Genomic DNA, 23,123 nt, shown 5'->3' on the forward strand with positions numbered 1-23,123 from the left:
TCCCTTGTGTACGAAAAATTTCTACCTGATCAAAATTTTCCGACGGTTATTTCTAGGAATAGAAAGGAAGGAGGAATGCACGAGTACGACGTGATTCGTCGCGAATTCGTGCGTTTGTGGTACTCCACCATATGGGCTTGAAGGCATCACCCCACGAATCAGAGGTGGTTCCCGGATTTCAGGTGGAGTATCCGTATACGGATATCGTAGATTATGGAGAGGAGGGCGATTCCATCCATTTCTTCCCAACTGCCGTAAAAAAACGGCCCGGAAGATGCGGCGCGTGCACAAGGCTGGCGCGCTCCAATCGAACTCCTCGGAGAAAATAGCGCACCGGAACGCTCGAAGTTGACAGATTTTCTCATACGTTTCCCAATTACGTCAGTTCCATGATATGTTGATTTTGAATGAACTTCAACTGAATGAAATGAAAAAGCGTCGAGCTCCTTTTACGTGATGTTCCATTTCTTCTACATGAAGATCGAAGGGTTTCAAAAAAAAATATTCTCATCATTCTCTTACGAAAATTATACTTCACTTTAAAGATGAGCAAAAATGGATTCAAAATGTTGGAAGTTTTGGATGTTACAAAATTCCATGCACTGCGATTGTTATATTACTGCGATAGCGATTAATTTTTACCACAGCCGCATGACAGTAAAAATCTGGGTGTTGAAATGAAACAGGATCGACAGTGTCGATAACAATAAGTGCACTTTTCAACACAACACAACACCGGACAGAAAACTGTGTAAAATGTCCAGAAATGTAAAATGTCATTTGGTGGTAAACTGAGAATTTGCAGATAAGTAAATAACAACAAAACAGGAGGCAACAAAATTTCTTTACTGCTGAACCTGAAGCTATTAAAAAAAACACAAGAAATTATGTTACTTACGTTTTGGGGTTAAAAGATATGAAATAGGATTCTGAGAAAAGCTGTAAAATTCTTCTTGTATGTACATAAATGTGCCGCTTACTTGATTCCTCCACCTTTCTTTTGTTTTTATTCTAAGATCTATAATATTTCTCAGTTAAACGAAAAGATGGAAGATGAAGAAAAACAAAAAAAAATGTCTGGTGAATTATTTACTGGGAAACATACGAGAACATGTAAGAAAAAGGGAAAGAAAGTGTCGATGAAGTTTCCAATCTTGAAAAAAAAAGCCCCAAGTAGTTACAATGAATAGAAGGATGATTACGACTGCACAAGTTTCGAATCAACAAATTTTCTCAGTAAAATGTGAACTGGAAACCCTCTTATTTTTTTAAAGAAGGGATAGGAAAAAATGGATTTTTAAATTAAAAAAAACTAGCTACTTTGTTTAAAGGACACTAATTTCGATTCTAATTCCGATTTTCTCCAATTTAACTATCAAATTTCCAAGAATCCCTAACATTCATCCAACAATTTGCCTTCCTCATCATACGTGCAAGTGGAAGTCTTTCACGCTCACATCGCATGCGATCAATAATCCATCATCAGTATACATATTATTTATTATTTTCTTGTTTATTTACTCGACATATGTGATTTTTTTTGAAGTTTCCCGAATCAGAGGAAGTCTATTTCTTTTTTACTCTTTTCTTTCTGGCGCACAATTGATGCATGTGAGTGAATAAACAAGTAAGCAAGTAAATAAATAAATAAATAAACATACTAACTACTAAATATATACTAAATAAATATATTACATACCCACAAATTCGAAAAAAATGATACTGACCACATATCACCATTGGTCGTATAAATGCGACATAATAATAAATTATGTGATTACTAAATGAACGATAAACGAGTTTCAACCAATGCAAACATATCGCGATGAAATCGCAGCGATTATGCAGTGTATTCATTTTTGATTTTATTTCTATTCTCGTTCATATTCCGAATCGTATTCGGTGCTTTTCGGTATTCAGTGATGCGATAGAATAGCAGTGACCAATAGGATCGCACCTAGAGATTAATCATAATGAAAAAAAAAACAAAAAAAATACATAAAATCATTGATAAAAATTAATTTAAAAAGGGTTTTAGTTGTTATAACTATCAGAGAATTAAAGTATATAAGGTGGAATCGTACACGGACATGATCCATGCTCGTCGTATTCTTTTTAACCTCTTTTTCTATGTAGTTGTTTATTTATATTTTATTTTAATTTTTTATCTGTTTGTTTGCTACTTGTCCTTGCCACATTCATTTCGGCACGATTTTGAGTGTAATAGATAAATAAATAAATATATAAATGATTGATTGAACTACAGGTGAAAATAAGCTGGAAATGCTCATCGAATATTCCGGAGGAAACCAAAAAGCGACGGCGAAATTGTTTCCGATAAACGACGATGAATCAGCGATGGTTGCTGCAGCAGCAGCAGCAGCAGGGCACGCTAACAAAATGCCGTCAGCTTCAACACTGACTCATTATGAATAGGTCCATGGGACCATGTGCAGTGGTTAAAGGCATCACCCCACGAACGGATCTGAGATGGTACGGATTTCAGGTGGAGTATTCGTATACGGGATCGTGGATTATGGGGAGGGGGTGATTCCGTCCGTTTCTTCCTAATTGCCGTAAAAACGGCCCGGAAGATGCGGCGCCGCACAAGGCTGGCTATCTTCCGGGCCGTTTTTTACGGTGATTAGGAAGAAATGGACGGGATCATCCTCCTCTCCATAATCTACTATCCCTTATAAGAATACTCCACCTGAAATCTGTACCACCTCAGATTCGTGGAGTGATGCCTTTAATTACACAGAATGAATAGTTGTACTTGGCGAAGGGAAAACGAATCCACCAAATCCATCAATCCTGGTAGTGCTATGGTGTATACAGAAGAACTGACACTAAAATACGCCCGCGATAACATTTAGCTTTTTTTTCTTTGAAATTTCTTTTTTTTTCTCTTTGATGGTTGTGCTAAACAGAATGGAAAATGCCGGCAGTGACTCGGTCAATGAAAGAGTTACACCCTTGGCGACTGTCTATTTCTTATTTATCTATTTAGTTATATATTTGGTTATTTATTCATTATACCCTACATTTAATTTTGAATTTTATAGTGTTTTTAATATAACACTTTACTCACGATATACTGACCAGTTAATAATTTAAACGTAAAAAATTTCATGTCTATAACAATTGATTAATTCTTTTTTAATGTAATATTTTTTACGATTTACTGACCAATTAATAACTTTAATCTAATGATTCTATTTCTATAACAATTAATTCATAGTTTTCTTCAATAATTCTATTTTTTTTTACTGTTTTTTCTATTACATTTTACTTCGCATCTAAAGATTTAATCTAAACGAAACAAGCTACAGGTTGTCGGGGAAGTTTGTTTCGAACAAAAACAAAGGAAAAGCAGAAAAAAAAAGTTGAAAAAGAAAATAAAACCAAAATATTTCAACAGGGGCAGTATTCTCCACTATCGTCAATGACCTTCTCCAGGTGAGGAGTGGATGACTGAAGAATTAGGTTGCCTGAGATTCGGAGAAGCTGAACACTAAACTCTGAACTTCATCGTAGATAAATTTTTCAACATATATTTACATACAACTCAAATTTAGAAATTGGAAAAAATTCAGATTTAGAAATTTAGAAAAGTAATTTTTGTCCGCTTTGTTTGACATGGTCTTTTCTCCAGTAGAAGAATCGTTCCAATATCACCAAGTTCAAGATTCCTCCAATTTAATTTTTAATTTTAATACCTGTAATTTCTAATTGAGTTCGTATTTTTTGTCACCAATTCATGACTATGTGGCTTCCAATTCTCTGGGCTTTTTTTTCATTCCATGATCCATCCATCGCGAATTTTGATAGGAAATTGTTGCTGAAGTTTTCTATTCGACGGATCAATTTTTTTTCTGGAATGCAGAGGCTCGCTTATGTGACTCAGCGGTTGTGTATAGGCAGCCATATGCATTGAACATTTGAAAACCATCGAGCGACACAAAAAAAACAGAGTGTGGCGAACCCTTTTTTGTGGATATCCATTAATGAGGTCCCGCTCGGTTGTTTACTAATAATCAAACCTTCATAGATAAATTTTCTGTTTTTTTTATATATTTACATATAGAAAAATTTAGCAATAAGGAAAAATTCAGATTTAGAAATTTAGAAAAGTAATTTTTGTCCGCGACAAAATATATTTGATAGGACAAAAGCATTACGGAGGGAGGAGTTATCCAAGAAAATCCACTCCACAAATGACGTAATGGAAAACCTAGCTGTTCTGGTGTAGGTAGGTGATGGGAAAATTCTAATAATGACGATTTGTGTTGTTCTGTTTTTATCGTTACACTGATGCAGAACCCATTTCCCGAACCGGTTCTTTTTCTCAGAATGTTCTGAGATTTTTTGTGATGGTGGAATCGAGAAGTCTAGTTGCCCTAGGCCAGTTTGGTTCCATTATTTGATTATTCCTGGTTCCATTACCTTACTACCTGCTTCCCCAAAAGAAACCTCTCGTGTTTTTTCTCCATCTATTTCTCCCATCTATGTTTTCTTGGGGACAGCAGGATCGACACTGACTTGGCACAACGGCTGGGCCCTGTAAGTCATTATGTAGGCCAGACATGCGTTCATTTCGAAGACCATCCCAACAACGATTCTGAATTGAGGTCGAACGCGTTGGTGCATCCCAAGCAGATTGGGATATGTGAGAGACTCTATCGTTTATCCATATTTCTTAGATCGCGCTGGAACAATTTTTGGCATTTCAATCTGGACTCGACGTCGAAATGAATTGCAAAAAAAAAACGCGATTGAATTCGTCCTTCTTTTCTATCATTGAAGTCGTGCTGCTAACAAGATCCCACGCCACATTTTTATTGTCCATTTTTTAAAATATAGTGGTACTAAAAAATATACATTCACTACAGAGAAATATATATTAATCGAAGGGTCAAAAACTCTCCTAAATTTGTATATATGTCAAGAATTTTCATAAATTTTCGTTTTCTTTCTTAAATTTCTTAAAATTCCTTTAAAATTTCTTAAATTTCTTGAAATTTCCCAATTTTCGTTGAAAAAAGAATGACAGAGGTAATTTTTAGCTACAACGAAATAACCAAGTACTATCTTTTTTTTCAAAACAACAGAAATGTCAAATATGGTAAGTTAGGAAGCAATTGCCGATCAAATCTTTGTCATCTTCACTAAAATAGTAAATAAATACTTACGTAGTTGCTTGGAAAATAACAAAAAACTAATGACAAAAAAATAAAGGATAATAATAAATAACGTTAGTGTAGGGATTCGCATAAAGAACCAAATGGGACAAAAATCCCAATAATACAAGTCAGAATTAGTCAACAGAACGGAATTTGGATCAATACATACGATCATAGCACGAATGTGTTCGTATTCGCACACGCACGACTATTTCGAATAAAATGTCGAATCTTATTAATCAAATCGAATCACATTTGAACATAAACAAATGATGAGTCATACTGAAATTTTCGTGGATATTTTTGTTGGCAAAATTTCGTATTCTGCAGCTGTGAAGCTGCATTTAATTAGTTTTTCTTTTTTTTGTGCTCACAAATGGCGACTCGAATAAATCATTTCGGGGAATATTTTGTAATATGTCAAGTGAATTTCAATTAAAATTGCATTGTTCTCTTGCTACGAAGAAAATGTTATCGAAATGTCAGAGCGTTCAGAAATTAATTAATACGAATAAAATTAGTTAATTGATACAATAAAGGAGAATTGGATTTCGCGAACCGCAGTCAGTGCGGAATGTTCGAGATGTTCAACGCGTGAAGTGACTGTAATACTCGGCAGCCTGCACCTAATCTCTTTTTCCGCTTAAAATATTGAAATGGGACCATATGGACCGCGTCCGCCCTCATAAATCTCTTCATAGTGGCTGTGAAACCATTTTAAACCACAAAATTGCCATTTTATTCGTTCTGCACTCGAAATTCAAAGTAGAATTTCGTGCGGGATGAGTTATGATCCGCAAGGCTATGCGTTCTTTTTTTCCTCTGTTAAATTTTGTGATGCGTCCGACCAGAGCACCATTTTTAAGCTCTGGCAAACAGATATCTTCAGGATCTGTTCCCTATCCAGTGCGCCTGATGTTTTTTGCTTGTTTTGTTTTTTCTCTTGTTTTTTTTCCTGGTAGTTTTTAATCATTTTTTCGTATAATAGCAACGAATTGAAATCGAATAAATAAATAAATAAATAAGAAATAGTACACGAAAGGATTATATGCATAATTATTGTGCATATTATTGCATTGTCTCATGAGTTTAAATACATATAATTAAAATCGTCGATTACCACCTAATACGGTAAACACGGACTCTCTCCTCCTTCTCCCTCTACCGTACTGCTGTGATCGGAGGCGCGCTAGCGCTTCCCCGGCTGAATACATTCGTCATCGGCCATATATATGGGGAAGAAAGAAAGGGAGATTGACGTGTTTCTCGTCAATATCGAAAAAAAAGAAGGAAAAGGAAGAAGAGAAAAAGGAAGAGAAGAGACGATTACACCTAAGAGAAATGGTTGCTATTTGACGTGAAATATTACTTGTTAAACATTGAAATATTGCATATTTAAAATCCTAGAAAGAAAATTCATTTCGTATTTAAATTCTAGAAAGAAAAAGAAAATTCTTCTATGTATATTTATTACATATACATGTATTGTATATTGTAAATAGTTAATATTGAAAATACAGTCCCTAAGTTGGCCTCTTCTCCCAGATTTCTATAAGTGAATGCAAAAAAAGACTTATGTATGAGAGCTGTGTTAATCAAATCAACTACCTTCCTCCAATTCTGTGAGAAATAAAAATATTTTTTGTAAAAGGAAAGTAATTCCGAAAACAAATCAAGTATTTCTTCGCAATCGTAATTGCAGAACACGTTAATTGGAAGATGGTCTTGGTTTTATCGATTAAACATCAAAATTTTCTTGGCTATAAAGATAACAGGATTAAAACACAAGATAAGAAATGGGCAAATACAAATAAAGTGGGTGCTGCTTCAGTGCTTCGATACTTGCCGAGTATGAGCATTCAGAAATAAATAAGCTAATCATTCTTTTCAATAAAATTATACTTAATTAATTGTGCTATATTATACATACAGAGCTGTGAGGGTCCATGCGGTGCAGACAATCCTGACATCCATTGATTCTAACCTCGAAGGATCCGTTATAGCCATGGAGAGCTTTTATCTGTATTTTTTTTACTATCATTCTATTTTTTCTATTCTTCTCTGTATTGTTCCAATTTTAGTATATGTTCAGGAATGAACGAACAAAATTTTTTTTTGGGCGAGTGTGGCGCAGTCGGTTAAAGGTCCGTTGTAGCCACACGGTCGAGGGTTCAAAATCGCCCTAGTGCAAACCAAGCCTTTCATCCCTCCGCGGTCGATAAATTGGTACCAGACTAGTCTGGGAGGATAAATACACTGACTTGATCATCGGTTGGGCCTAGAAAATCATTCTATAGGCCAACACGCGTTTCAAAACCTCATCGATTACGAATTCCAGTGAAACGTGTTGGCGCATCCCAAGTGGATTGATACGCAAGTGACTCTATCCTTTGTCCTTTATTCTATTTTTTATTATTTTTTATTTTGTATTTTATTAGCTTTTAGCTCTCCATAAAAAATAAAACTATGAGTGCATTTCGTAGCGTATAAAAATGATCACTCTCATTTTCCTTCTAATCTAGAAATAAGCGTGTGAAATAATCTGGTACGATCCCCATCGCTCCAACGACGCAACTTATTACGGGCACTAGGTCGATGGCGATACGCATTTCGTCCGCGATTGTACGAACGGGATAATTCCTGTCAGTTATTTGATTTTTATTAGTTGCATTGCGAACGTTGAACGAAGACGGATTTGCCCGCGATCTATCGTGTAATAAATTGCATCGTTGGTGAAATGGGGTTGCGCAAGGCTGCTTTACACGAATATTTCCAGATTACGAACGGGGAACTGAGCGAATTCGTACGCACGCCCCTACTTTGGAATTACACCTCTACCGTATCCCCATTCGTTAAGAGATCACAACATCATTAATTACGGAAATATATCCTGCCTTTAATAGAAATCTGACGTAAGAACACGTAAGAATGCTGGATTAGGTTCACATTCAGCAGAACTAGATATGTTGAGGTGACTACTGTACAGCTCAGTGGATTTAGCTCCAAGTTTAGGGAAATTGGAGAGGCCCTTGGCAGTCATTACAGTCTTCAGTTGCTCACAACTGACTTCCAAGTAAAAAAGGACTAAGGAATTAATTAAATTAAATTAAATAAGAAAACTTTCTTACGTAAAGTCGGCTATAGTAAAGAGGCAGCACAGGAGAAAGGATATTGATATAAAGGCGGCTGTTTTCCATGCAAAAAAGTGACAATTATTCGAATGATGAGAGAATATCCAAGAACAAGTGACGCCGACGATACGGCCAGCTTTTCTCAGAACGCTCTGAGCATATTTTTGCTGGATGACTTTGAAGACCCGCCAGAGCCAGTTTCCTGAATTTTTCTGAATCCCCTGAATTCCTGAATTTCCATCGGTAAACAACCAAAGTCCATTTTAAGACGACTGAGGATAAAGAAGGGGAAAACTCACTTCTTATTTTTTTACATAAGTAAATGTTTACCCACAACATCTTTTTCGCGACAATGGAAAGTTGAAGATGAAAAAATTACCAAAAGAGTAAAAGCTTAGCCCGATCACAATCCCGAAGATTCGTTTTTTGGATAAACTGGAAGATTTCCCACTGGGAAATGTTAATATTTGAACTTTAAACGGGTTTTTTTTTTAAATGTCCCACATATTTTATTTTTCATGCAAAAAGTACGAGACATCCGAATAAACTACAAAATTAAGTTTCTCGGAGGTTATATGGTCTCTTAATCTTGTTGTTCTTTCCTCTGTAGTTCCTTTTATGTTCAAATTAAACCTTATCAGCTTTTTCTGGGTTACAGACTAATAAAATAAAAATAATGAAAAAGAAAATAAGAATAATGATAAGATAAAGGATAAAGATAACAAATACATCAATGATAAAGTTAATAAAATTAAACCAAACATATATACATATCAATGGAAGAAAACTAATAAAATAAAACAGACAGGCGGCTCCTTTTGATCTACTGATACCTCGGAGGGAGAAAAATGACAAACACACTGGGACGAGAACGAATTTTTTGAAGTCTGATACAAGGAAAACAGAAGCGAATAAAATATCCGGCTATAAAACGACAAAGTCAATTATGTACTTAACCATTCTCAAATTGTCACAATCCATAAGTAATAAATCCATAATTTTCAATCCATAATTAAATTATCACATTATTTCAAATAAAATTAGGATTTTTTTTAAGGAAAGCGCATCCGGCTCTTGAACATTAGATAGCGACAGCGTGAAACTAAAAATCGATGGACGTACGTAGTGGTAGGCGATGAAATACGCAGAAACGGTGTAGGAAACAGATCGTTGATCTTATATGATCTCTTAATTTTCATCTCAGAGAAAAAAAAACATAGTTTTAATGATCTTTTTAATATAAAACAAAATAAAAGAGGAAATTCCTGGAAGAGTCAATTTCACCTCCGTGAACTACTATGGTGTCATCAATGCGTCAATGATGCTTTTCTAACAGAGCAAAATAACTCGAATTACACAAATAATACACGAAAACAACACAAAATATACATATAGACGTAAATACAAACACAAATAATACACAGATACACAATAACAATAACACACAAGTTCAAATAACTTTTGTATAAATTTTTAGAAGACATCGAAACACGGAATAGGTATATGCAGTTATTATATGAATACTTAAAAATAAGTGGAAATCAAGGAAATTTTGAGGAAAGTAGAAGAAGAGACATAAAAAGACACTTAACTTCTTTAACCTCTTTCGTAGGATCCTAACTCAAGGGGAAACTAAGTCTTTACGAGTGTAGGGGAATTTTTACGGCTACAATATAATGTGGCTGTTTTCCAAAAATAGAAAAATCTACGCAAAAATAAAGGGAAGTAAAGGAAATTTTGAGAAATATAGAAGACACAAATAAGCACTTTTTTTCGTAAGACTCTAACTCGTAGAGGAACTCCTAGTGTAATACAGACATAAAATCAAAAAAGAGGAAATTCCTGGAAAATCAGCGTCAATTTCAGCGGTGAGTTTTATACTCACTCTTAGTTCAGAAAATGTACTCACTTCTTATTTATATTCATTCTTAGTTCAAAAAATCGAAAATTCAGAAAAAAGTGTATGTGATATATACGATTTTGATATGAACACTCAAAAATAATTGATCGAGTCGAATCAATAATTGGAGAAAATTTTGAAAAAAAAACGTAGGAAACATAAAAAAGAGGACTGAATCTCTCTCATAAGCTCGTAACTCGTAGAGGAACTCGTAAAGGAATTCTTTGTGAGGTGAAGTCTTCGCGGGCTAAAATAAAACGCGGCTGTTTCTAATTTCACAGCGCGCAAAGTTTTCACCGGCAATACATTCGTTGTCGGTTCGCTGTGCTGACCTTGAGATGACAACATTAAAAGAAACGTGATCGTAAATGTTCCCTGAAATGTTTCGCAGCAACAAACATCAACATCGATAGCCTGAACACGCGATGACTGAATGATGAACGGGGTTCGAAGAGAAAGAAGGATGAGGAATGAATGAGCGTAGGGCCGGAACAACATACGTGTACGTGATCGTCAAAAATCCCCGACGGCCATCTCGACCTACGCACGAAAAAAGCGAACGGACGGGCAGCGATGGAACAACAACACCGGCGCCGTTATTGACTGATCTCGGTTATACAGCGGTTCGACGTCGGCGCTCAAATCCATATCACAACTCTTTTATGACAGGTAGAACAGCAGAGATCACAGCCGGGGAATGAAGAGTTATGATTTTCTGGAGGTAGTTCCAGAACACATGTTATTCTTCCTATATAATCTCTTCCTGTTTTCTTCTGAAAGAAGATCTGAAATCTGATTCTGAAAGATCTTTTAATAGATCAATTGCCCAATGGGAAAATGTATATATTTAATTGATATAGATTATTTTTAATTGATATAAATTATATTTGATTTCTTTGATCGTTAACTGAATTTTAACCTTTTTCAGGAGGCCTTAGCTTCAAGACATGGTATCCTTCCTGTGTGGTCTCTTCATGTGTCTACCAGTTCCAAGCAAGGATTTTCCTAACTACAGTACTGCGCTCATACTGCAAATATAATATGCATAAGATATAAATAAATAATAACAAGATAAATAATGAATTACGAAATAAATGATAATAACTAATGATAAGATATAAATATGATAATAAATACTACACTGTATATACGGAGATGTAGCTTTCATTAATAGTTTTTTTTTCTTGAAATCCTCGAATGATGCCTATTTGAGTGAGGAAAATTTCTATAAAATATGTGGCTCTCATCGCGCTTTCTTCAAAAATTTCCTCCATATTAGAATTCATTTTTAAAGAATGGCATTTACCACCTAAGGGCAATCACATGAACAGTCTTTGCTTAGAGTACATATATTTGCCCCTAAAGTAAATCCTAGACTTTTTTAAATAAGCGGTTTTTCCTAGGAAAAAAAGAAGAGAACAAAGAAAATTTTCCAATAAATAACACATGAAATAATCTCATTCGTAGTTTTTTTGAGCAGGATTACAAATTAAATAGATTAAATTAATTAAATAGATCATATAGAATCTAAGTTCCGTAAAGGTTGGATTTTACGGTAAAATGTTAGTAAATTTAACCAGTCGTGACTCTAAATTATTCTAAAATCTAGTGAGGTATTTTTTTTTAAGTTAAATACCTCACTAGATTTGTTCTGTATGTCTTTATTGCGAAATATGACGTTTTTCTTCTTAGGACTCTTACGAGTTACTGTAATTTGTGTTACTAAAAAGTAAACATGTTTGCCTTGAGTCACTGCTCCTCATTGGGACTATCATAGGTATTAAGACTTCATCACAACTATTTGGCAACAAAGAACACACAAGGACAGAATTCTAGAGCTAGTTTAATTTGAAATTTTATGGATGGAGAAGAAAGGAAGAGATGTGGCTACTTATTTAATTTTTTTTTTACTTTATTTTGCTTTATTATTTTATTTTATTCAAATAGAGATCTAGTTGTTGTACATAAAATTAGCAAAGTATTGAAACGAGTGAGGTGTTGGTCGGGAATCGTCAGAATTCTTGGCTGTGTGAGGCTGTGGGCAAAACTAATTTTTGGAAACATCATTCGAAAATATGTGAGACTACTGGTTTCCAAAATGTTTCTAAAATTTGATTATCTCAAATTTGTGTCATGAAAACAACGACGAAGCCGTGAAAGAAGAAGCCATTCCAAGGATCTGCGTTTGTTCTTGGAAAAGTGAATAAAATCTCTAACAAATCTTTAATTGAAAAATCTCTACGAAAGTTTCGAAACTCCATTCGTCTGGAAAGGAGAGATTTCTGTAATTTTCGAAGATTGACGAAGTTCCACATTAGAAGTTAACAGAAATTAATAGATTTTTAGATGCAGAAAAATCACTCAAACAAATTGTCACAAAACTATGTGTTCTTCTTTAAATAATCAAAAGTAGGTGTATGATCTTTTTTGTTAAAAATTAATAAGAATTAATTAATTGTTTTGAGTTTTCTCAAGCTCAAATTTACAACCGTGCCCTATTTCATTACTTATTCGAATTTTTAAATGCCTGCGTGTTCGAATTTTTTGAATGGCCAACGATCAACAATGAAAGTGGCAGTTTCGTGACTCAGTGTTTGCTTAGAACTCCTTTTTTCCTTACAAGGTATTTGTTCCAGCTTCCAGCTAGTTTCCAATGGATGAGAACAGGTCGTGGCTTCAAGTGGGCTGATTGGAAAAAGAAATTTCGAATGTTTTTACGGAAACGTCAGTTCCGTGTCGTCTTAAAGTGTTATTCGTGTTTTTTGAAGTAGGAATTTTTCCCATTTGTAAAGTTCCTGAATTGTCTCCTGACCTGTATGACAAGCACTTAACGCCCCGGGCGATCTTCACCAGTCAGCGCACACCTCTGTAAGGCGATTTCGTGCTAGAAGGAGACCATTTATTTGAATTTAAAAATTTAAGTTTTTATGTTTTAATTGATTTAATTTAATTTAATTTAATTTAAACAGGCAATGACGTCCGTTCTGCACGGTTCTTGACCTCCAGAAGTGCAGTAATGATTTCCAGAGCGAAAAATTGCTACGAAACAAAATTATGTCCTGAAAACAAAAAGAATAGAAAAAAAAGGAGACGAATGAAGGAGATGCAAGAGAGAACAATGAAAACAAATCTAATATAGAATATGTTAATCAGACATCATGTCATTTTTCCTCTCTTATTAAAATTTTAGATTAAATTAGCTCTGCATTCGTCTGTTTGCATGGTGTTCTTTGTAGCCAACATATTCTAGCTGCTGTAAAGCCGACATGTCTTCGGACCTTTCATAGCCTCAATGAGGAGCAGGGACTCTCGACAAATTTTTTTTTGTTTTTTTTTTGGTAACAAAAATTACAGTGACCCAAAGTCGTGAGAAGAGAAAAAAATCGCATTTTACAATAAAGACTTTGAGAACAAATCTAGTGAGATAATCCATCTAGAATCACAGCTAGTTACTAGTTTACACACTTACACAGTTAGTTACAATTTTACTAACACTTTGCCATAAAAATAAAGTTAAAGATTAGAAATATAAAATCAGAAAATAAAATAAAAGCAAGTCAATAAAATTAAACTTTTACTAGACTGAAATTATATATTATATATGACCTATTTTATGTGTAACCCTGCTCAAAAATGTTAAAATGTGATTATTTCAAGTGTGAAAAATCTTCTTCTGTTCCAAAAATATTCGCTTAATTTTTAAGTCCTACATACTACACGTATCCAAAAAAAATCACTCTGAGTGGAAATTTACTCTGAACAAGGGAATCCGGCTGCTCATGGGCTTCTTTTTAAGCTGGCTAAATCCCGTTCTTCAGGATTGAATTCTAATGCGGAGAAGATTTTCAAAGAAAGCTCAATTAAAGCTATTCAGATAGGCTCTTTCCTTACTCAAATACTCACTCGTTTAAGGGATTCAAAAAGAATTTGAAAAAAAGTGAGTGAATAATATTAAAAATTAATTATTAGTTATTAATAGTAATACAATAAGGTGAATAATATCTACGGACGTATTGTTACGAATTCCGCGAGCAGTATTGTACTACAGTGTGTAAATTTTATTTATAAACAAAGAAATGAAGACAGACGGCAGCAATTAATGCGTGAAACTGAATCAGCACTAATTATTCTTAGTATAATTACTTCTTCTGCTTAATTACCTATTTTGAATAGAGAATGGTGGTATACTTGATGCGTACAAAAAAAGATAATTACCTGATAATTACTTAAAGATAATTAAAAAGATTTAATATCTTATCTTATTAAAAAAAAATTTTAAAAAAATTAGTTTCATACTTGTCGAGAACTTGTATTTTCCAGAAAGAAGACTACTTTTCCCTAGAAGTTGTCCAAGTACTGCCACGCAAAACGTCAAATCCTCTGAGTTGAAGGGAATTAAGGCAGAGGTAGCAGTATATACAAAGAAATAAAACAGCTGAACGATTTTTCTTCGACACGCCCGTTGGTGAGTCAGAATCGCCGAAAAAAAAAGACGGTGCACTTCGCTTCGATGAATCGATAGGATTCTAAAAAGTCGTCACGGGGAAATCATGGGGAAATGTGGATGTTTTCGAACAGTAAGGTGTTTTGGTTTTGTTTTTCAAGCGATCAGTGCTGCAAAAAGATGCAAACTGTATAAATAAACTGAATTACTAGGCTTCAGACAAATGATATCGTAAAATATCGTAAATAATATATGATATAAATGATATCGTATTTCTGCGTAGAGATAAATAATATAAAATATAAAATAAAATGACAAAATAATACAAATGATGTCGTATTTCTGATTTAAATTTAGATTTAAAACGAAAATAAAGTAAGTAAGTAATAAGAACTAAAAAGCAAATTCAGGAAGAGTTAGACAGACAGAATCACCACCGAATTCCTATGCCATTGGCCTAATTGTCCCTTTTGCGGAAAACCTACAAAAATCGCAAAATTTAACAAAAACTGGCATAAATTTTTGTTTTGGCAATGCATAAGGCAAAAAGAGGAACAACAGTTGTGGTGGCTGGATTTTTCCCCCAGAATTTCTTTTTGTTCTCACATTACAGAAACAGAAATACTGAACATTCGAAAAGTCGATATGCAAGGCTACAAACAGATTTAATTTGTCAAAAATCAATATTTTAAGGATGATAATCGTGGAAATCGAAAGCAAGTAATTTGCATTTCTTCAAACAACTTTACAGGGATCTTTGATCCGTTTTCGGGTTATGGGGATTGGATTGAGATGAGGGCGAAAAAAAGTGACAGTCCTGAACCCTATAATCCGAAAGTGATGGATTGCAACGGGCACAAAGTGGAGCCTCTGCGAAAAGAGCAATACCATCAGTGAAATGGTTTGGATCTATGTTTTTTCCAGTTTGAGCCAGGGTTGGGAATCAGTCAATCAGATTTACCCTCTTTGAAAGGTTCCAACAATGGTTATGGCTATGCAACGATTATGCCTACACAGAGTCGTAGATTACGGAGAGGAGGATAATTCCGTCCATTTCTTCCTAATTGCCGTTAAAAAAAACGGCCCGGAACATGCAGCTTCAAGCGTTTCGGGGAGCGGTACCCTACAACGAGTTCGATTGGAGCGCGCCAGCCTTGTGCACGCGCCGCATCTTCCGGGCCTTTTTTTACGGAAATTAGGAATGGAAATGGACGGAATTATCCTCCTCTCCATAATCTACGACCTCGTATAGGCATAACGCACCTGAACTCCGCACCACCCCAGATTCGTGTGGTGATGCCTTTAATAGTTTACCTCTATTGCAGAGAGGATCATTGCTTGACACGGTATAGGTTTACCGTATCAAACGCAGTTGGTGTGGTGATGGTTATATAGAGAAAACGAGACGGCTACTGAGTGTTTAAAATAAGAAAGCATCTGGATGGATTCACGAACAGTCAACGCTGCTGACCTCCTTCGCAGTTCAACGCAAATTGCGTCATAAGAACTTTGTGCTAAGGTTGAAGTTTGAACTACGTTTGTGTGGTGTCTTTTTTCAACAAAAATACTTTCGAACAACAGCTAAGCTCCTTAAATCCTCTCAAAAAATGAAGGATGGCATTCAAGCGAGACTGGCAGCCGCAGTAATTGCCTTCAAAAGGAGAGCGCAACAAAAAATGGCGAGGTCTTTGGGAATCGATAATGAAAATTGGAAATAAAATTGAGTGATGGAGAAAAGTACTTTGCATATGTTTCCCATCCTGGTGGTTATCTTCCAGCCCAATTCGTAGACAAGTAGTAAAAAAAACATGGAAACTTATCTCCTGATCCTATACAGCTGCAGATACATCGATGGTTTTAGAGGGGCGATTCCTCTTGAAACTATATATAGTGGATTTTACCTTTAAAATCAGGAGCAACTCAAACAAGAACCTTTGTGTCAAGATTGCTCCCTGAATTGAGTTCGGTTTTTTTTTGCAGAAGTCAAGTTATTTCTTCATGACTGTATTATGTTGTTTATTATTGTTGTTTTATTATTATTTATCATTATTATTATTATTTCATTGTTATTATGTTATGATTTTTTTTGTAGCGTTTCGTTGTGGCTACCAAGCTTCAAGCAGGAGGGCAAATTTGAGTGAGGCAGAGTTCTGCCGATGCCTAGTACAAAAACGTGACGACGAAACACATGGATGGAGACTGGGATTTTTTTTCTCTTAAATTTACGTACCGTCGTGTAAAAACGACCCGGAGCTCGAATAGTTACTGTAGTTGCGTAAGCAGCTGTGCACGAAGCGGTGCGGTGGTGGTAGCGGTTGGTATCGGGAGAGGATCATCGCGAACTGCAGCGGTGAGTGCTACTGGCAAAGCTCCCCTCCGGATCCTAACCGCTACGATCCACCGCTCCGCTTTGAGCACAGCAATTTTCGGAACTGCACCGAGCTTCATGTCGTTTTGACTCGACTTTAGGTGAGCTGACACGAACGAGAGCCGCTGTCGAGCGTTGGCGACGTTAACGACGTTAGCATTTAGGTTGAGGTTCCGTATGGAGGTACGGGAAGGACTCTGTTCCTTCGATAGTGGAGTGAGTTATCATGAACGTTAGATACATTTAAATTTCAATTTTAAACATAAAATAAAGCATAGAAAAAGAGGAAAGGCGAGAAAAGGTCTCAAACCCTCGACTTCTGGTGTAAAATGTTCCATAGCTAGCTTTGACACATGGTTAATCAGCTGATGTAGACAATGATGAGCTAAATTCAATCTGGAAAAGTTCCACAAAAGCGAGGCGGAAGCCACGAAACAGAGAACAATTGTCCGAAATTTCTCTGAAAATCGATTGCAGTCCGAGAGAAGTGAGGAAAATGTGGGCAACATCTGTAGAGAAAACGACTGCAATACAGCCAGCGGCTGCAGGCCGAAAAGAAAAACGAGTAGAAGATTACGAATGAACGGCTAGGTGCTAGCTCGTTTCAACCAAAACACATCAACGGCAGTAACATCGATCTGAAATATGGTACTTCACGACAAATGAGCATTGTCCAGAAGATTTATGGCTGCTCCCAGGAATATAAAATTGGTAGCTATGTTATTTATCTTGCTGCAATACGATAATTAACTTTCTATGCATGGGCTAGAGATTTTCCTCGGAGAATCCAATTATCGAATCCTATAAGAGAACAGCCAATAACAATTCAAAGTGGATCCATGCTTTGTATTTTCACGGCCTATTTATCCTGAAAACAAGCGTAACGAAACTCTTAGGCTCAATAATAACGGAAATTAAGACATTGGAGCTACAGAAACTACTACTCAAATCCGACCTGGATAATAAAAATAAATTAATTATATAATAAGTAGAAAATATACATTTAATGATGCAATGATGACAGTATATAATATGTATATTAAATAAATTTGAAAAAGTAAATTCGTAGGAAATTCTTTTCAAACTTTTTTGTTTAAAGCAGATTTAACTCTAAACCCAAGTGAAGTAGAAACGCAGTCTGCATAGAAGAACAAAAAAAAGGGAAGATATAACCGATAAGGAGCGTTTTACTTATTCACTTACTTTCTATTACTTACTTCCTACATCAATATGTACCGGTGTAGTTATAAATTCCAATACACGGAAAGTTCTTGAGAAAAAAGGAAATAAAAATTAGTTGTAGAGTAATTTCGCACATTTATGGAAGATAAGAACGGGTACGATGCTAACTTCTGTGGTGGATTAGCAGGGACCTGCTCCTAGCAGTTGGATTCCTTTTCGGGAAGTAGCTATACGAGATTCTCTTCTCAAATCCAGAACATTATCGAAAATCGAGTTTCAGCATAGAAATGGAATGGTCAATAAAGGAAAATTGAATGTGCATGAAATAGACTAGAGAAAAACACGAAATGGAAAACACTTTTGTGGATAACAAGCCAGCATATGTTCGTAATAAACAGTCCGATGCACCAATGAACGATCATCATCTGTATGATTCATGCGGTGGCCGTCAGCCCATTAGCATTGATTCTATTCGAAGGAATTCCAGCTGACTTCTAAAAAAGACAGCCAACAGGTGTATGGGGATATTCCCGGAGGGACTTCTGCACCACATCAAACACACTTCGGCCTAATTTTCCTGGATTTGCTGCACTTCTGTTTCGATGACTTCAGGGAAAAGGGAGATTAGGCATTATTTTCAAGTATTTCTGCCACTTCTGCGTTTCAACACCGACAAAACCTGATTGGAACTCGTAGATGGAAAAAATGGAGCCTAAGATTGGATAATAGGATTAAAAATTGCCCGAAAAACGGTTTTGTGGATTTTCAAAGAAGAAAAAACTTCTAAGTGCTCTGAGGAATTATTTAAGAAATGTTATAGAATTGAACTATTGATTGTTGGTGTTAATTTAGAGACATGTTTTAATTTTTGATAGATGATATATTTTTTTTAAATTTTAGCAGAAAAATCAATATTTTTGTTGTGTGGATGCAAGAGGCATTTGATGAACGCACAACGGCTCATTAGCTATGTTCTAGCACTTTTTCTCCTGCGCAGGCGGACTCCGTCAAGCAGGCACACTAAGCAGAACAGCTGAGGCTAATTATCTCGCTAATTACCCTGTTTTTTTCAAATATTTGGCTTCTATGGGGCTAAAGGTGCACGTAAACTCTATTCGAAAAACAACATATGTGCTTCCAAGTCCCCTGGTCTTGGAATCTCGGGATCGTGAGGTGAATTTATGTTTTCTTGTTGTGCCATCGAGGTTTGGTGGAACTTTATTTATGGCCTGACGTTTCGACAACCTTTTTATCTTTCTCTTAGGAATATTCCACTCGGAAAGTCTTCATCAGGAGCCTGGGGTCTCCAATCGAACATCTTGTAGAAAATAGCGCGCCGGATCGCTCGAAGCCGTATCGTCCGGGCCGTTTTTTACGGCAATTAGGAAGAAATGGACGGGATCACCCCTCTTTCCATAATCTACGATCCCGTATACTAATACTCCACCTGAAATCCGTACCACCTCAGGCGCCTTTAATTGAATCTGATGTCGCGTCATTGATGTCTGGATAGAACTAGAGACAAATGTGTTGTAATGACATTTCAAGGATGTTAATTTCAAGGATCAAAGGATAAAGAATAAAGTCACCGACGAATGAATCCACTCAGAATGTGCCAACGAGTTTCTACTGGGATTCGTAATCGTTGAGTTTTTGGAACGAGTTTCGGCCTAAACAATGACTCGCGAGTGTAATTCAGTCACTCGGAAGCTGGCAGCTACCAAAACCGGAAACCTTGATGGCTTTTATTATATTTTATAAGTAATGTAATAGTGGATATATTATTATCAATAATAAATGCATTACACTACTGTATGATAAATACATTACGGATAATGTATTATTTTTCATTATCTATTCATTATATTATCTTCAACATTTTATTCAAGTGTTTTACTTCTTTTTTGTGCCCCACCGTACAGAACACAATTTTATCGACTCAGCGGTTCCTTACGTTCCTACCTGTGGCGCGGTTAATGTGAAATTCTTCGTCAATTCGTCACTTTGCTATGTTACCGAAAACTTCTGTTTCTCTTAGTGCTGCTTGAAATGTGTGTGAAAGTGTTTCCTGTCATTTTCCTCCCGTTGTTAGATTTCCGACGATCAGTTTAATCATAGTTGCATTCACACGCTATTCATCCGTTTATGAAAAGAACTAGGAAGGGAGCAAAGATCTCATCCGGTTGAGTCTCAAACAACAATCGGTTAGACGAAATTGCCCTTATTCGATTGCCCGTGGTGCAGCATTCCAAGCAATAGCGAAAGTCCTCTAAGAAAACGTGTTGGAAAAATTGCAAATAGTTGAAAAAAGTTATTAATTGTTTTTGATTCTTTTGTGTAGACTTCAAAAAGCATGGCTTTAGACTCAGTAGACTTTCTGAAACCAATATTTTTACATCAAGTTGAAGAGAAAAATCAAATTTAACACAATGGAAGAAGAGAAGAAGGGTAGAGGATACATTGAGGTTGCTCGATCCGAGAACACTGTCAGGGAAAAGCGAATAGAATAAAGAAAATTCTTCTGTTTTCTGATTTCTGATAAGATCGTGACGGACGATGATGAAGACTTGGACGGATTTTTCTAGCCAAATTTCGTATCTCTGCGGGATCAAATTTCTCGCTTTTCTAAAAGTAGCTAAAGTAAGTAATTAGTAGTAAAGTTGACAGATGATAAAGGTTACCTAGGCTACCCATTTTTAATGTCAATACTACGTTGCGAGTTTATCACTCACTATTATTCATGTCTAGTAAAAATTGCGTCTCATCGTTTTAGCCATAAATGATATAGTATTACCAATAAAAGGGCAAAAAAATTGTTAGAAAGTATGGGTTGAGACTATTTCTGATGCTTTACACCTTTTACAAACGTTCACAACGACACATTTGATGAAATATCATCTCAATTTATGAAATATTTTAATTAATAATTATGATATTTGACATAAAATTTTATAATGGCGTATTTTGGAGTACGCCGGCGTACATTTTTTTACTTAATGTGTGCTTAAAAAGATGAATTAGCTTTAGGGCGTCCCCTGATAGTAAATTTTTGTTCCTTAAAAATTTTTCTTGGTATTTATCGCTCGAAAACGCTGTGGCTTATATTTAAGAATGCCAACGCACCGATATTTTTCAATGTTTCCTTCTTGTTTCTCTGTTTCTTTCGATCAACTGGTCTAGAATCTTTTTGTTTATACATAAGATAAGAATTTTTAATTTTTAAATTAATTTTAAATTCTAACTTTTTAGATTTTACTTTATTTTTCCTCTCTTCTCGTTTACAGATCTACTCAAAATGGTGTGAAAATAAAATGAGAACGTTCTTCTCATCGGTTAATAAAATTGAAATCTTCTTCCTATCGCTTATTTATGTTTTCGGTCACAGTCTTTCTAGGTTTTATCTTGTTTTCTTTTTTCCTCGTAATGTTTTATGTTCTGTTCTTTTTGGACATCGATGTCTCGTAGCAATAGCAAGAAATGAAAGCATAATCGACTTTTAACGTGTTCTACCGTATCTACCCCTTAAATCGGAATCTTTCTTTATTCATTGTATTTTTTCCTTTCGTCAATTTGCTGCAACTAATTGACCGATTAGATTAGCATCTGCACGGTTGTCTGAGCATCAGATTCTATTTTTCCTCAAGCTTACATAGTTTTCACATAATTTACATATTTATAAGGTGCATGAAAATCATCCGGCCAAGCACATTCAGTTCGACTATAGATATTTATTACTGAAAAAAGAGGACAGAAATCCAATCGGCACTCTCCTCCCTGTTTCTTCCGTAAGTGCAAGCCAGAAAATAAAGTCAGAAAAAAGACTACAACCTATATTCGTTTTATGTACAATTTACTTCACCCTACTCTCGTCTTTTTACGTTTTCAGCGTGATTATCGCTTCCGAACGTGCAAAAAAAAAAATGCATCGGATCACTCTCGTAATTGTTTACTCTCAGTATTTCATCGTTTCTTCTTCAAAAATAGATATATACGCACTGTTCTTTTTTCTTAGGGGAACATCAATTTCAGAGATGGTCAGGCAAGTGTAATTGTCCGCTATTTATTCTATTGTGGAAAATGTGTAGTAATATTCTTTTGTTCCTATGGAACCTTGTTCCGTTGCCGTTGGCAGCGCAGCGGCGCGGTGAGGGAAGCCATTATCCCTCCCATCTATTTCATGCTAAATCCAGTGGTCCGGTGCTGGAGAAGGTTGATTCACTGCCTTGGACTTTTTTTTTGCATTATTTCCTCATAATTTCAAGGTCCGCGAAATTTTCCATGCAATTTTGATTTCTACGGATTTTTCCTTTAGATACTCCCTCACTGAAAGTTTATCGATGATCATGTAATGCTAACTTGATCACGCTAACTTTGCTTAGGCTTTTTTTCCTAGAAATTTGGTATTTTCTTTGGCGTTTCCTTGGACTAGCCTCTAAAACCACTCGAAAATCATCCGTTTATCCAAGAAGGACCTATTCACTCATATAATTGACGGAATGAGGATATAAAGCGACAGATATGTAGCTCTCGTTAGCATTTGCATAGCACTTGCATATCGTCCATGCAATCTGCAGACAAAACCCTTTCCCGGATTCTTTCGATACTAATTACTAATACTATAATACTAATTTCTAATAATATTAATTACTTTTCACTATACTAATTAGATGATTCATACTGTATAAAGAATACTACTACATACAGAATTTAAATTTGAATTCTCACAGTTTTCATGGTTATTGTGATTGAAAAAGTTAACCGTTAGAATTTCAAAAAGTCCGCGAAATATTGCTCAGAGCTAATAAAGTTTCCAGCAAACGCTCGCAATACTATTAGTTTCTTTCCAGATTTCCAAGATTTCCCGCTCTAATTTCAATATTTTCCTTCTTGACTAACAAATTTCTCCGTGTTCTCC

Source organism: Necator americanus, chromosome I, assembly GCF_031761385.1.
Source record: "Necator americanus strain Aroian chromosome I, whole genome shotgun sequence".
NCBI lineage: Eukaryota > Metazoa > Nematoda > Chromadorea > Rhabditida > Ancylostomatidae > Necator > Necator americanus.